We start from the raw sequence: 12,391 nt of genomic DNA, 5'->3' as shown, positions 1-12,391 counted from the left end.
ATACAGCAGCCGTGAAATCTGTGCTAGAAACCTGATTAAGTTGTTTTTTAACCACTGTGTCATCTAACTTAGCTCTGTGTGTAGTATGAGGGTATCTGGATCCCGTGGCTGCTTTAAGACATTTTAGCTCTTGGGGATGAAGCCTGATGAGAGTTCCTGCACAAATGCAGTGTTTGCAGCCTCTCCAGTGGTGCTGGCTTGAGGCTGGATTGTGCGCTTGGCACAGGAGAGATGTGAGACATACAGAGATTTACCAAAGGCTATAAATTTCTGAAGGGGACAATCACCACTATCACAAATGCAACAGTTTTCCCATGTCAGGATCTATAAAACTGCAGGACAGCTGAACAGAGGATGCTTCAGGAACAAATGATGGCATAGTCTTATTTTTAAAAAGGACATAATTTAATTTTATGTGATGGTGCCTGCATTTTAATGCATAGCATAATAAAGCCTGAACCCTTTGGCTGAGGTCAGCCTATCTGCTAGTGTCTTCTTTTAGGAGTAGTTAAGCATATAAAGAAAAAATTCTCCTCTCCCCATAAATACTTTCCAGTGGTTAAATTCAAAAGCTTTTAATTAGAAATTGCAATACATAGGAGCTTGGATGATTTCTGTGAGTATAAATTCCCTCATAGCACTTTTTTCCCTAGAAATTATAAATACAGAATAAAAAGAGAAAAAAAAGATGTATCCTATGTTGCAATTGCTGTAAAATTTATATAGTAGTACTTGAAGTTTGTGTTATAAGTTGTGGCCTGTGGTTTCCTTTCTGAGAGTTTTGCTCAAGTGCCAGTATTAGCTAAAAATAAATATTTACTGAGGATGACAAAATCCACTATCCAGAGAGCAAAATTAATTTGTAGGTTTGTACTTCTTATGATGTAAGCTATAGAAATGCATGACTTGTCCATTTCAGTGCTGGGAGGTGGTTTAAAAACCCAAAGTAATTCCACTGGAGAAGGTATGTATTATGTAAAGAATAAACACTTTGATAGTATCTCCACCCTTTTGTCTGGTAAGACACAGATTTTGTTGATAGTATGATGTAGTGTTTGAAATGTGACACAGGGAATTCAGAGACTTGCATTCTATCCTCTAGAGTTTCCTTCCTTTGGGAATTTGAAGAATTCATTAAATACATCTGACCAGAGGAGATTAAAGCCCTCTTTCAGCAAGGTGCTTAAGTTGGATTCATGGTTAATCAAAATAATTGTGCTGGGACCATTGGCTTCTAATATTTGTTCTCACTCAAATGGGGCCTTAAAAAATCAACCATGTAAAATGGCAGCAGAATAAGTAGTTAAGGATGCTGATGAACAATTTCCAAAAAGCATACTATTCACAATATTTTAAGAATCTCTTTCTTTCTACCTCTATTTCTTCATCACTATCCCTATTATCCTTTTGATTGTTTGAAAAGCATTATAATTCAGTGGTCTGGTTTAGTACTTAAGTAAGTCCTAGACACATTCTTGTTATTTCTAATCCATCAAGAGTACCCAACAGCTCCTTTATTTTCTTTATACCAGTCTAATGAGGTCAGCAAGGTCAGAAGAAACTAGCAAGAAAGGTCAGAGTGGCTTATGCAAGGGTCCTTTTCTGTAGGCTGATATTCAGCATGCTGGGAATGGGTCTGGCTATAGTATTTGCAATCTGCAGTGAAATAATGACATGAGCAATTTGACAAGTAGGCTTCATTATCCTTTCCCACAAAATGTATTTCCACAACTAGAGCAATTAGTAGGGATTATCTTTGAGAGGAGAAATAAATGGCTTTTAACTGCTTCATGTGTACTAAAATACTGCTAGATGCTTTAAATTTTTCCCATGTGGGGAATTTATTTTGTCTTTTAAATTCAAGTGTCAGGATATCACCCTGTATCAGAAGAAACAGTACTTTCCCATCCACTTACTGATCTAACTTAGAAATAGAATCCTGAAGTTCATATCAGACTTTAATTTCCAGACTTGACACTAAAATTTTCCTTCCCCCCCAACCTATTATTGCTGAAAGTGCAAAATACTTTCTTTCTCTAATTGTTTTGACTTGTTTAATGAAACAGGTTCTCTCTAACTGGTGGTCTTGAAACAAACTCTTTACTTGTAACCACTAAAAGCACAGTTAAGGGATGGGTAACAATAAGATATTAGATTAATTTTTAAAAAAATTTATTTTATTTTTTCAAATGGAGAAGTTAGGTATGGAACAGTTAAACTGCTCAAGTCCCACAGAAGTCCTCGTTATAAATGGATTTCCGGATGCGACTGGTCATGCAAACTGATTTCACATCTCTACTGCTAGTCCAACACTAGCAGCTCAGTAGGTTCTTCTTTTTGCAATCCAGAGAAAAGGTTTGAAATACAACCATTAGTTAAAGTATTAATAACACCTGTATACTGAAAATAAGAGTAGTGTAGTGTTTAACAAGTGCTTGCATCCTATTTGTTCCAGTTTTTGTTTGTACTGCTCAATTGTATGCAGTCTGGCTATGGCTTGAGAGTCCTCATTGGTTACCCATTGTCTAGTAAAAATTCCTCTGCATTTTATTTGACATTTATTATGTGGGCATCTCAGCTTTTGGGTTTATTTTCTGAAGATTTGACTTAGGCTGGGGACTGGGTGTTGGCTAGAGACCATAGTGTTGGATATCACTGGCAGATTCACCTTATTTGTATGCATGGAACAGAACAATGGATGTGCAGACAGGCAGGAATTTTCATTTCTGGTTCAGGTTGTATTTGACTCAGCTGTCAGCTTGTCTAGTGTTTGAGTTTTGGTATTTCCCACACCCATTGACAGTAGTCTGAGGTCACTGGTATATTTTCACCAAATTCTCTGCTTTTTTTGTAGCAGAGTGAAACCTTTCAAATCCTGCACTTCTTGCTCAGTGCACTTTGTGGATTTTGACGCTGCGTTTGCTGGAGGGTTGGGATGAAAGGGAATTCCTTTTTATTGCTTTTTCTTTTTTAATGGATAGAGTATTGTTCCTAGCATAAATTGGCCATCAGTGCTACAGTATGGTATTTCTGGTATTCTCTGATATTCAATTAATTTTTCTCTGTCATTCATTTACTTTAGGATCCATGTGCCTTATTTTTAGCACATATGTATTAGATAAAAATATATTTCTTAGATTTCAAAATAAACATTTTGGCCTCATCTTTCACAGTTCATCTTCAAGAATTTACTATATTTCATCTTTTGAAATGTTGATTTGCCTGTGCTTTTTCCCACTCTTGGTTCTTTTATTCTTTCAATTCTTATAGTTCAGTTTATTTTTTAAAAGTCACTTTGTTCCTTCCATATCTTACAACTTTCTATAAAGTTATATTTTTAGTGGCCTTTTCATTCCCATCTGTACTTTTTCTGGTTAATCTAAAAAAAAGAAAAAGCGTATGTATGATGTCTGTGCTATCAACATATGTATCCTTCTCAGATTTTTACTGTAAGATTGTTTTCCAGTAAGTACTTTGTCTCTCCTCCAACACAGTTGACTGAACTCAGCTGTGAAGCAAGAGAAAAATCATATGCAAACTTTTTAGCAATTTCCGTCTCAATATCACAAAATCCTGGCCTTAAAAAAATGCATTCTTGCTGTATTGCTTTATCTCAGTATTTCTTTAAAAGTGATTTTACTTTGACTTGCTGATGCATCTATTTGTATTCCCATTAGCATCACTTTTTAGTGTCATAAATGGGCCTTCTTTATCTCTGCCTCTTGAAACAGAGGCAAGTTTTTGGTCTTTTCCTGTCCACTTACCAGTCAGGGTTCACTAATATTGGTGACTTTAAAAATTTTTGAATCCCATGCTGTTTCAAATGTTTTGGAGCAGTTCCTGCAAATGTGTTTATGGTTTTTTAAAATCTCTTTTAAAACTTGCCCTAGTCATTATGTGTATATAATTGTCAGTTGTCGTGCAAAAATAACTGTTACAAGATGACAAGTGGTAGCTCTTTGTTTTCTCTGCAATGTCTTTGAATCCTTTGCTGCTTCCTGCTTGACATTTAAGATACTTAGCTTCTAAGATTATATATCAGGCTATATATAGCTTTTAAGGCTGTAAATGCTGTCATTATTGTGGTATACTAATTTAAGGCATCAGGCGAGGTTTGTGGGGAAATTAGCATTTTTTAATTAGATTAGCTTCTACAGCTAGAAAAGTAGGCAGGCTTTTGTGTCTCTGACCCCTTTCTCATGTCCTCAAAGGGTTTGGTTTTCCTACTCATCTCAGTTTGTCTACTTCAAGATACTGCTGTTCTCTACAAACTGCCTGTGTCATTGCTTGGCACACTGAATGTCACGACAAGGCTGGCAGTTGCTGATCTGGGTCTGTTCCTGTGTGATTATCATCATAAAGCAATTTTTGAGTTGTTTGCAATTTTGCAACTACAGAAAAGAGTAGGAAGATCAGCACAGAGCATGTACCAATTTGCTGTTGTAAGTATGTAGCAAGCTAAATGTGACAGCTTTTCAGGAATTCTCACAGTGCTGGAGATAATAAGAAAAACTGCAGGATACACGCTGCACAGTTATGAACTCATTGCCATTGTAAATGACACAGAATATGTTTCCTGAATGTAAATGGGCCACTCCTGTCTCTCAATCCAAGACATCCAGGGCAGTGAGAATATCTTTTGATCTGAAACAGTAGAACATTTGGCACGGCAAAGCTTTGTATTTCTTGAAACCTTAAATGACTGAAGTCTGCATTTGAAATCCTGTATCCTAAAGCCTATGTAAGTGGACATAGGGCAGGAGAGCAATTCCAGACTGGCAGCTAGAACAGTGCTAGTGTCACTGAAATCTGCCCACCCCAGAAGATGGAAAGAGAGAGCCAAGGATCTTGCCTTCCTGCTCTTCAGTCACAAAGCTAGTGAGCTCCCCTATGAGCTTGGAGCTGTTGATGTGGTAGAAGGCTGTTAACAGCAAATGACAGCTGGTGCTGTCAGCTTGCACCTTTGCTGTGACCTGGAAGGTCAAAACAGACACACTGACTACACTATTTCTAAATATCTGACAAGTCTAGTATTATCTCAACTTAATATAGCAGAAATAAACATGGTCCTCATGTTCCTAAAAGGGAAAATATTATGATGGAAACAATATTATCCTCAGTGCCTAAAGATGTTAGGCCAAAAGAATTAATCCTTTTGAGAAGTCACAATCATTGCAGGGATGCCAAAAACCACACTGAGTTGGTAATTGCTTCTTTTCTGCAACACAGAAAACTGTCAGATGATGCAACTTTGTATCAGGTGATATCAGCCATCCCTGCGGTTTTGTCTGTGCCATAAGTTGATGATCCTAATGCAAAGTATTTGAATGTAATCCTGGTTGAAAGTCTAATTTATTTTTTAAGATGTTCACAGGAAAATATGTTGAATAATGATTTTAAAAGGGGGAAAAAATTCCTCCTCTGCAAGTGCACCAACACAAGAGGCTGCAGTCTTTAGGGACTGTAGTCTGACATCCTCAACCCTTGGGTATTGTACTGCTGTCAGGGTGATAAGTGTGTCTACTTAATATTGTGAACAAAAAATCTAACTGAAACATTAAGTTCTCCAGCTGGTAGGTTTCAAGCAGTTTAATTTAAAAAAAAAAAAAATCACGATGGTATCTGAAATGCTGAAATTTTGAAAGATATTTGAGCTATAAAAATGCTCTAATTAAAGTCATTATTTGGTTCTCATCCCTTTTAGGTAGAAGTCTAAGATAAAACAGTCACTCCATAACCACTTTTCCAAAAGAACTTCCAAACTTGATCATGTTGCAGAAATGTTGATCCTTGCACAATTTCAGGACATGTAGCTACTACACTTAACCCTTTAAGCTCTTGGAAAATTAGACCAAAATCACAGTGTTTTGAACTTTGAACATCAGCTGTAAACAGTGTTATCGAATTAAAAATCAGTCCATTTTGGTCTCTGAAGTTATACAAGAGCATCCTGGAACTGTCACTGATTTGCTAATATGAATGTGAATATTTAAATATTGCTATCCATCTTCTTCCTCTACGAAGGAAATGCCAGTCAGTGTTCCTTAGAAAGCATATTTCTGAATTGGACTGGCTTATTTTCATAGTAAAGGTTGGAAGGGACCTTAAAGATCATCTAATTCAAAGCCCTCTGCCATGGACAGGGATGTTACCCACTTAGATTGCTCAAAGCCCTATCCAACCTGACCTTGAACACTTTCAAGGTGGGGACATCCACAAGTTCTCTGGGAAGCCTGTTCCAGTGCCTCACTACCCTCTGACTAAAGAATTTCTTCCTAATGTCTAATCTAAATCTCCTCTGTTCTAGTTTAAAGCAGTCCCCCTTGCCTTGTCACTATCTGACCATGTGAAAAATGACCCTCTCTCTTTTTCAAAAGCCCCTTTTAAGTACTGGATGGCCTCAGTGAGATCTTCCTGAAGTCATCTCATCTCCAGGCTGAACAGCCCCAGCTCCCTCAGCCTGTCCTCACAGGAGATATCCTCCAGCCCTCTGATGATCTTTGTGGCTCTTCTCAGGACTGCCCTAGCAGGTCTGTGTCTTTCCTGTGCTGAGGAACCCAGAGCTGGCCTCAGTTCCACAGATGGACTCTTCTGACGGTGGAGGAGCAGAATCACCTCTTTGACCTGCTGGCCGCCCCTCTTTGGGTGCACTTGGATTTCTGGGCTGTGAAAGCATACTGCTGGCTCATGTACTTTCTGAAACCTTAGAATGTTGCAATGGCATAGTAAAAACATTGCTGTAAAAGTACAGCAGTTCAGCTTTTAACTTGATGGAAATTAGATATATATATGCTAGGAAAATTGTTTTGGATGCTAAAGCATATGAAAAGATCTTTCATTTAATTTCTTCAACAGTGATGTTAGGGCAAGTCAAATCATGTTTTTAGGGTAGGAGAAGGGAAATTACCTGCAAAAGACTTTTACTTTATTAATGTAGGCTGCTGCCATGGAATATTTGGGGGAGGTGGGTCTGGACAGGAATTGTGTTGTGTTGTGCTGGTAGAGAAAACTCAGCATAAGCAATAAAGTTCTCATTGCTGTGCTGATGTTATCACTGATGCTGGTAGACAAACAAAGAAGTAAATAAAAATTATATTCAGGCTCTCCTGCATACACAAGAAATCAATGCTGGCCAAATGGAAATGGACAGAATTATTAAAGTAGAATCAGCTTCTATTCTTTAAAGGTTATTTGAAACAGCAAAAAGTACCTTACAACTCAGAATGCAGTGTTTTTTCAAGCTTTAAATGATTGTGTTGTATGTGGGATGTACAAAGGTGGGAAGAAATGTTGTAGCAGATTCACTTCCTGTGGAATGAGATCCTAAGCTGATGTTCAGCAATTCTAGGCAGGCACATTTTATTTTAGACTTTACATATCTTCCTGTCTATTGAAAAGATTGAAAGTCCACTATGTAGCATTATGTATTTTATCCTAAGTAGTACGTTGAAAATGTCTTGTGCTTTAAGTTGGAATGCTTCATAAACTAACTGCTGTAAAATGTAACAACCTCTTCACATTGCTGCTTAGATATGTCTGTTTCTGGTGTAATTTCACATCTGTCTCCACTCAAAATACTTGTTTTTATGGTAGATGGGAACAAATTTGAAGATTGCAGCAATAAAAAATACATCTTTCTGTGGAAGATGAAAACTGAAGTGCTTGTCTGCTTCACTGTGGAAGCTGAGAAAACAAGGAATGAGGAACTGTTTCTGGTTTAGCAACAGTGGTGCTTTGGGAAGGTCTGTAGATGACTAGTCCAGGAAGGAAAGACAGTCTGCTTCCATCTGGATTTTTTTCCTGTTCCAACTGCATTGACTCAGTAAACTTCTTTTTGGTTCACTATGGTACATAAAATGGAACTAGAAGAACCAAACAGATGCAGACAGAAAATACTAGCTATCATGCTTTCTTCAAATGTCTCCTAATTTATTTTATTTGAAACTTTTTTTGGTCAACAGCCAAGTGAAATTTTTGATTTGGAAAATGATACTATGAGAAAAGGTGTGCTTAGTGACCAAGCAAGGAAAAGGGATGGAGTAAGAAGTATTTCAGTTAATTATAAGTCAAAAGGCACCTTTGTTTATTCTGCTCATGTCTTACAATTTCTAACCACATCAAATGTACTGTGTAGTTCTGAATTACTCCCTAACATGGATCGTGTTGGAATGTCTGAGGTGTCATGGAAACTAGATGGAGAAAAGCTGGCTTACGAAGCCATACCAGACAGCACAGGTAATTTCTTTTCAAGTATATGCCTTCTTCTCTCTTTTTTTTTCTTTTTTCTGAGAGAATGACCACTTTGCTCTTTCAAATAGAACTTACTTCATTTGGAACGATGGCTGCACCAAGCATTACATTATTCATTTGCTTTGAATATTCACACCATCTAAAGAAACAGCAGTCAAGAGAGTCTTTTGCTACTTGGCTATACACCTCTCAGTACAGTAGTTTTCCTGCCAAAGTTAGCATTTCTTTGATTTTGATAGTTAACTATCAGTTTTGAGAAAGATTGTGAAAAGAAAAAGAAACTCTGTGTTTATTGCAGAGGAATATTTTTGTTTGTGTACAGTAACTCTTCTAAAGCATAGTATTTTTCATCACTGTTTTCTGAAAGGAAGTGTGCTCTCCTCTGGGATATCAGCCTAGAAGAGGTTAATTTTATCTTGGAAAAATGTATCTTATGTAAGATGTAGCAAGAATGTATAATTAAAAATAGAGTTTTCAGGACTTGTGCTAAAAATCATTGGGAAGGGATATGCTGTGCTATATGCCACAGTATGTGTAAAGAGAATTAATTTTTACTCTGTGCCAGTTTTTTACCCCATGATTTAAAAGGCTGCCTCTGGTCAAGCAGATATTAAGAGTGAGAAAAAAAGCAAACTATAGATGGTGTCCTTTAAATTAGCATGGCAGGGTAAGGGTGCCAGAAGCAGGAGTGAAGGACAGCAGTGGCAGCCTTACACTGAGGTGCCAGGAGTCACTGTATGAAGTTTGGTGATGGATTGCTAGAGTGGCAGAAATCAGACCAGCTGCTCTCAGGCCTGCCCCTCACTTGTAAGCTGCTCTCTCCACCCTGTCTGTTGATCTGATGATGTCACCTTTCAAATACATTTTGTCTATTTCCATTCATTTCACTGACTGGACTCTTATTTCAAAACATGGTTGTATTTCTTTGTTGAGAATGCCATTTATGAATGAGTAATATTTTCATATTCATGCAGTTCAGGAACACAAAGAATGTCATTCCTCCTGTCATGTCAGGCTATGGAAATCTATCAAGCCCTAATATTTGGAACTGAACAGTCAATGTGACACTGCTTGAAGACTGTTTAGCTGTGACTGATCTAGAGAAAGCTAGACATCTGGGGCCAGGGACAGGAAATTTATTTGATTAAATTACATTTGGTCTAGAAAGAAATATGTAGAATTTATACTTTAGATTATCCTACCCAAGTGTCAGTGACTGTAACTTTACATTAATTAATATTACACAATTTTCCCTTAGGTGAGCATTTTTAGTTTGTAGAACTTCTGCAATGGCATAATTCTACGGGAAGTTTTCAGCTATGCCTTATCCCGAATTCAATTTAGAGGAGTTTGCATGGGCAAGGTTTATAGATCTTACCAAAGAAGCCACTGCAGATCATCTATTTCCATGCCTGAAAGCCAGTGCTGAGGCATTTAGAGCTGCTGTTGTTGCTGCTGTAGCTCATAAATTACAAGCCATGGCATACAAACCATGCTGCTTGTAAGAGCTGGAGTAGAGCATGCATGGTCCACTGAATACATTTTCTAAATCCTGGACTTCAAATATTTTTTGTCACTAGAAGACTATAAAAGTTTCAGCATAACCCCCTGTTTACTTAACTGGTATGGGAGTTTGTACATTTCTGGGGTACTTGAAGAAACCAGACCTCTTGCATTTTATTGCAAGGTACAGGATTCCAACCTTTAGAATAACAAGGCACTGAGTGGTGCAAGTTGTCCCTTTTCTGTTTCATGAAATTGAACAGTGCTCTTCCCAAAAGTTTGATTCTTACGTGATTCATCCAACCATAATACAGGATACTGAACAGCTGATTAAGTTTGATACCCAATGAAGTAAAGTAGTTGTATTAGGTAGAAATAATTTGATGTTCAAATCATGGGCTTAGTCTGGTTTGTGATACATGGCTGATTTTGGGTTATTGTGGGTCTTTGGGTTTTTGTTTGGGGTTTTTTATTTGTTTTTAAATTCTGTCCAAGATATGTATTTCATTGCATATAACCTTTATAAAAGTACTCAAGTCTAAATGCATATAGAGTAGAATAAACCAAGATTTACAAAATCATTACTTATTAATGATGGTGATTACTCAGAGTCCAAATTTCCTTAACCAGTTCACTTTTACTGTAGCTTCTGTGAAATGAGATAGCATAAGAATGTTCCTGTTAATTTTCTTACAAAGTAGATGTGGGATCTGACAGTTTACCCATATTTACAGATTGTCAGAAGGTTCTTGATTTGTTTCCATTTGGATTCACAAAGAACCTTTTATTTAAGAAAAGAGAGCCCTTGCTTACCTTGACTCCATGGGAGACCCTGAGTGGAAGAGACTGCTAAGCATTTGGATTCTCCCACTGTTGTTTCAAGGGGAGGTGAATTTGGATTCTCCTGAAGAAATCCTGGCTGTTACAGGAGTGGTATCAGGAAGTATTGTCTCATTTGAACCTCTTCCTTCTGTGGAGTGACAAGGGAGGCCTAGGTTTTGGCTCCTGTGAATCTCTTGGGTGATGTATAATCCCTTTTGTGGTGGCAGAAATGCCCTTCCTCAATAGTATGTCTGGGCAGAAATTCAGCAATGAGGCTCTGACAAAGACTTCCTTCTATTCAGTAACTGTGTGAGAAGAGAGGACGGGATGGGATGGAATATAATTTAGCTACCTAAAAATGTCAAGTTATATTTAGGAAATTCAAAATTCCACTATGGAGGATTGAAGCTTCCCTCCCTCCCCCCACCAACCTTGAAGAAGTGATTAACTGAGGGTGCCTCTCAGCATGGAGACTGCTTGCTGCTATTGTCTCCTGCAGAAACAACTCTTTGCTGCTAACTGGTTTAACTGTATCATGTCCTTGAACATGTTTTCCTCTAACCACCTTTCAGGATTTGAGGACTGTTCCATAGTATATAACAACATACAGAGAAAAATGTGACAATAGTACTCTTTTCCTGACCAATTTTTGTTCTTTCCATCTGTCAAACATTTGAGTTTTCTTTTTTCTCCTAGTGCCACTGCAGCAAAAATGCCTGCCTTTTGTTTATGTCTTCCTACATGAGCATTGTGACATCATCAGTAGTATCGCCAGGGGAAAAAAATATGCATAGCTGTAGCTAAACCAGCTGCTCGTTAGCAATCTTTCTAGTCTGCTTTCATTTCTTCTCATTAATGTACACACAGGAGTGTTTCCTGCCTAAGAGACATGGAAGGTTCTCAGCCACAAAACATCTGCTCAGTCCTTGTCTTTGGATAGATGAAAATGGTAGCACTTCAGAATACACTCACTCTTGCTAATGGCATTTTTAAAAAACTGAAATGAATGTGAGAGTGTAGAAGATACTCATTACTGGATTTAGTTGTAGGTAATTCTGAATCCTTTGCTAACCATCTTGTATAATTCAGTGTAATCACAGAGACTGCATATCAACTGTTACAAAACCTTAATAATACAAACCGAGCGAGGTGCCAAGAACAATAAAGAAATGAGTTTTGTCATTGATTTGCATGACGACACGGTAAGGCGAATGAATCTGTTAGTCATGCTTGTCCCTTCTTCCATGCAAATCAGCAGCAAAACTTCCACTGACTTTGATAGGACCAGAGTAATGCCAACCATGAGCTACAAGCTGTCATTTATTCTAATGAGAGAGATCTCAAATAGAATAAGGAGGTATTTCATTTGTGGAATGTTAATGAGAAAACAGTTTCTTTTGCTATCTCATGTTATCAAAATGCTCTGAATTATTCCAGAGATAATTGACTGTTTTGTAGAAGAGCTGCATCTTTGCAATGTTAATATTATGGATAATTGTGTGTTCGGTACGAGTTTTCAGGGCGGAGGAGAGATGTTCATTTATCATCACTAGCTGTTTGTAGAAAGCTAGCTTTAAATTAGAATACTCAGGGAATTCACTCTGCAGTAGGAATCAAGCTATTTCCAAATATTCCAGCATGGAACCCTGATACTGATAATGGATCAGTGAAAAAAATAATTAATATTTATCTTTTTCTGTAAGGGCTTTTGTAATTTGAATCTAGATATTCACTTACTCTAATATGAAATACTCAGGTAAATATTAAGTTTTTAAGCATTATAAAATGTTATTTAAACTAATAATTTTTGTTTAAA

At 37.3% G+C, this 12,391-nt stretch overlaps 1 protein-coding gene across 3 annotated transcripts in view; it reads left to right on the top strand.

Annotated features, from left to right (window-relative positions):
- The window catches only part of CSRNP3 (cysteine and serine rich nuclear protein 3), a 90,378-nt gene that overhangs the window by 42,541 nt on the left and 35,446 nt on the right, over positions 1 to 12,391 (top strand). The window lies entirely within an intron of this gene.

The sequence above is a fragment of the Melozone crissalis genome, unplaced genomic scaffold (genome assembly GCF_028551555.1).
Source record: "Melozone crissalis strain CALT ecotype California unplaced genomic scaffold, PUWL_Pcris_2 ptg000023l_1, whole genome shotgun sequence".
NCBI lineage: Eukaryota > Metazoa > Chordata > Aves > Passeriformes > Passerellidae > Melozone > Melozone crissalis.
Note: the sequence above shows the minus strand (reverse complement) of the source record. Positions and strands in the feature narration are given on the sequence as shown.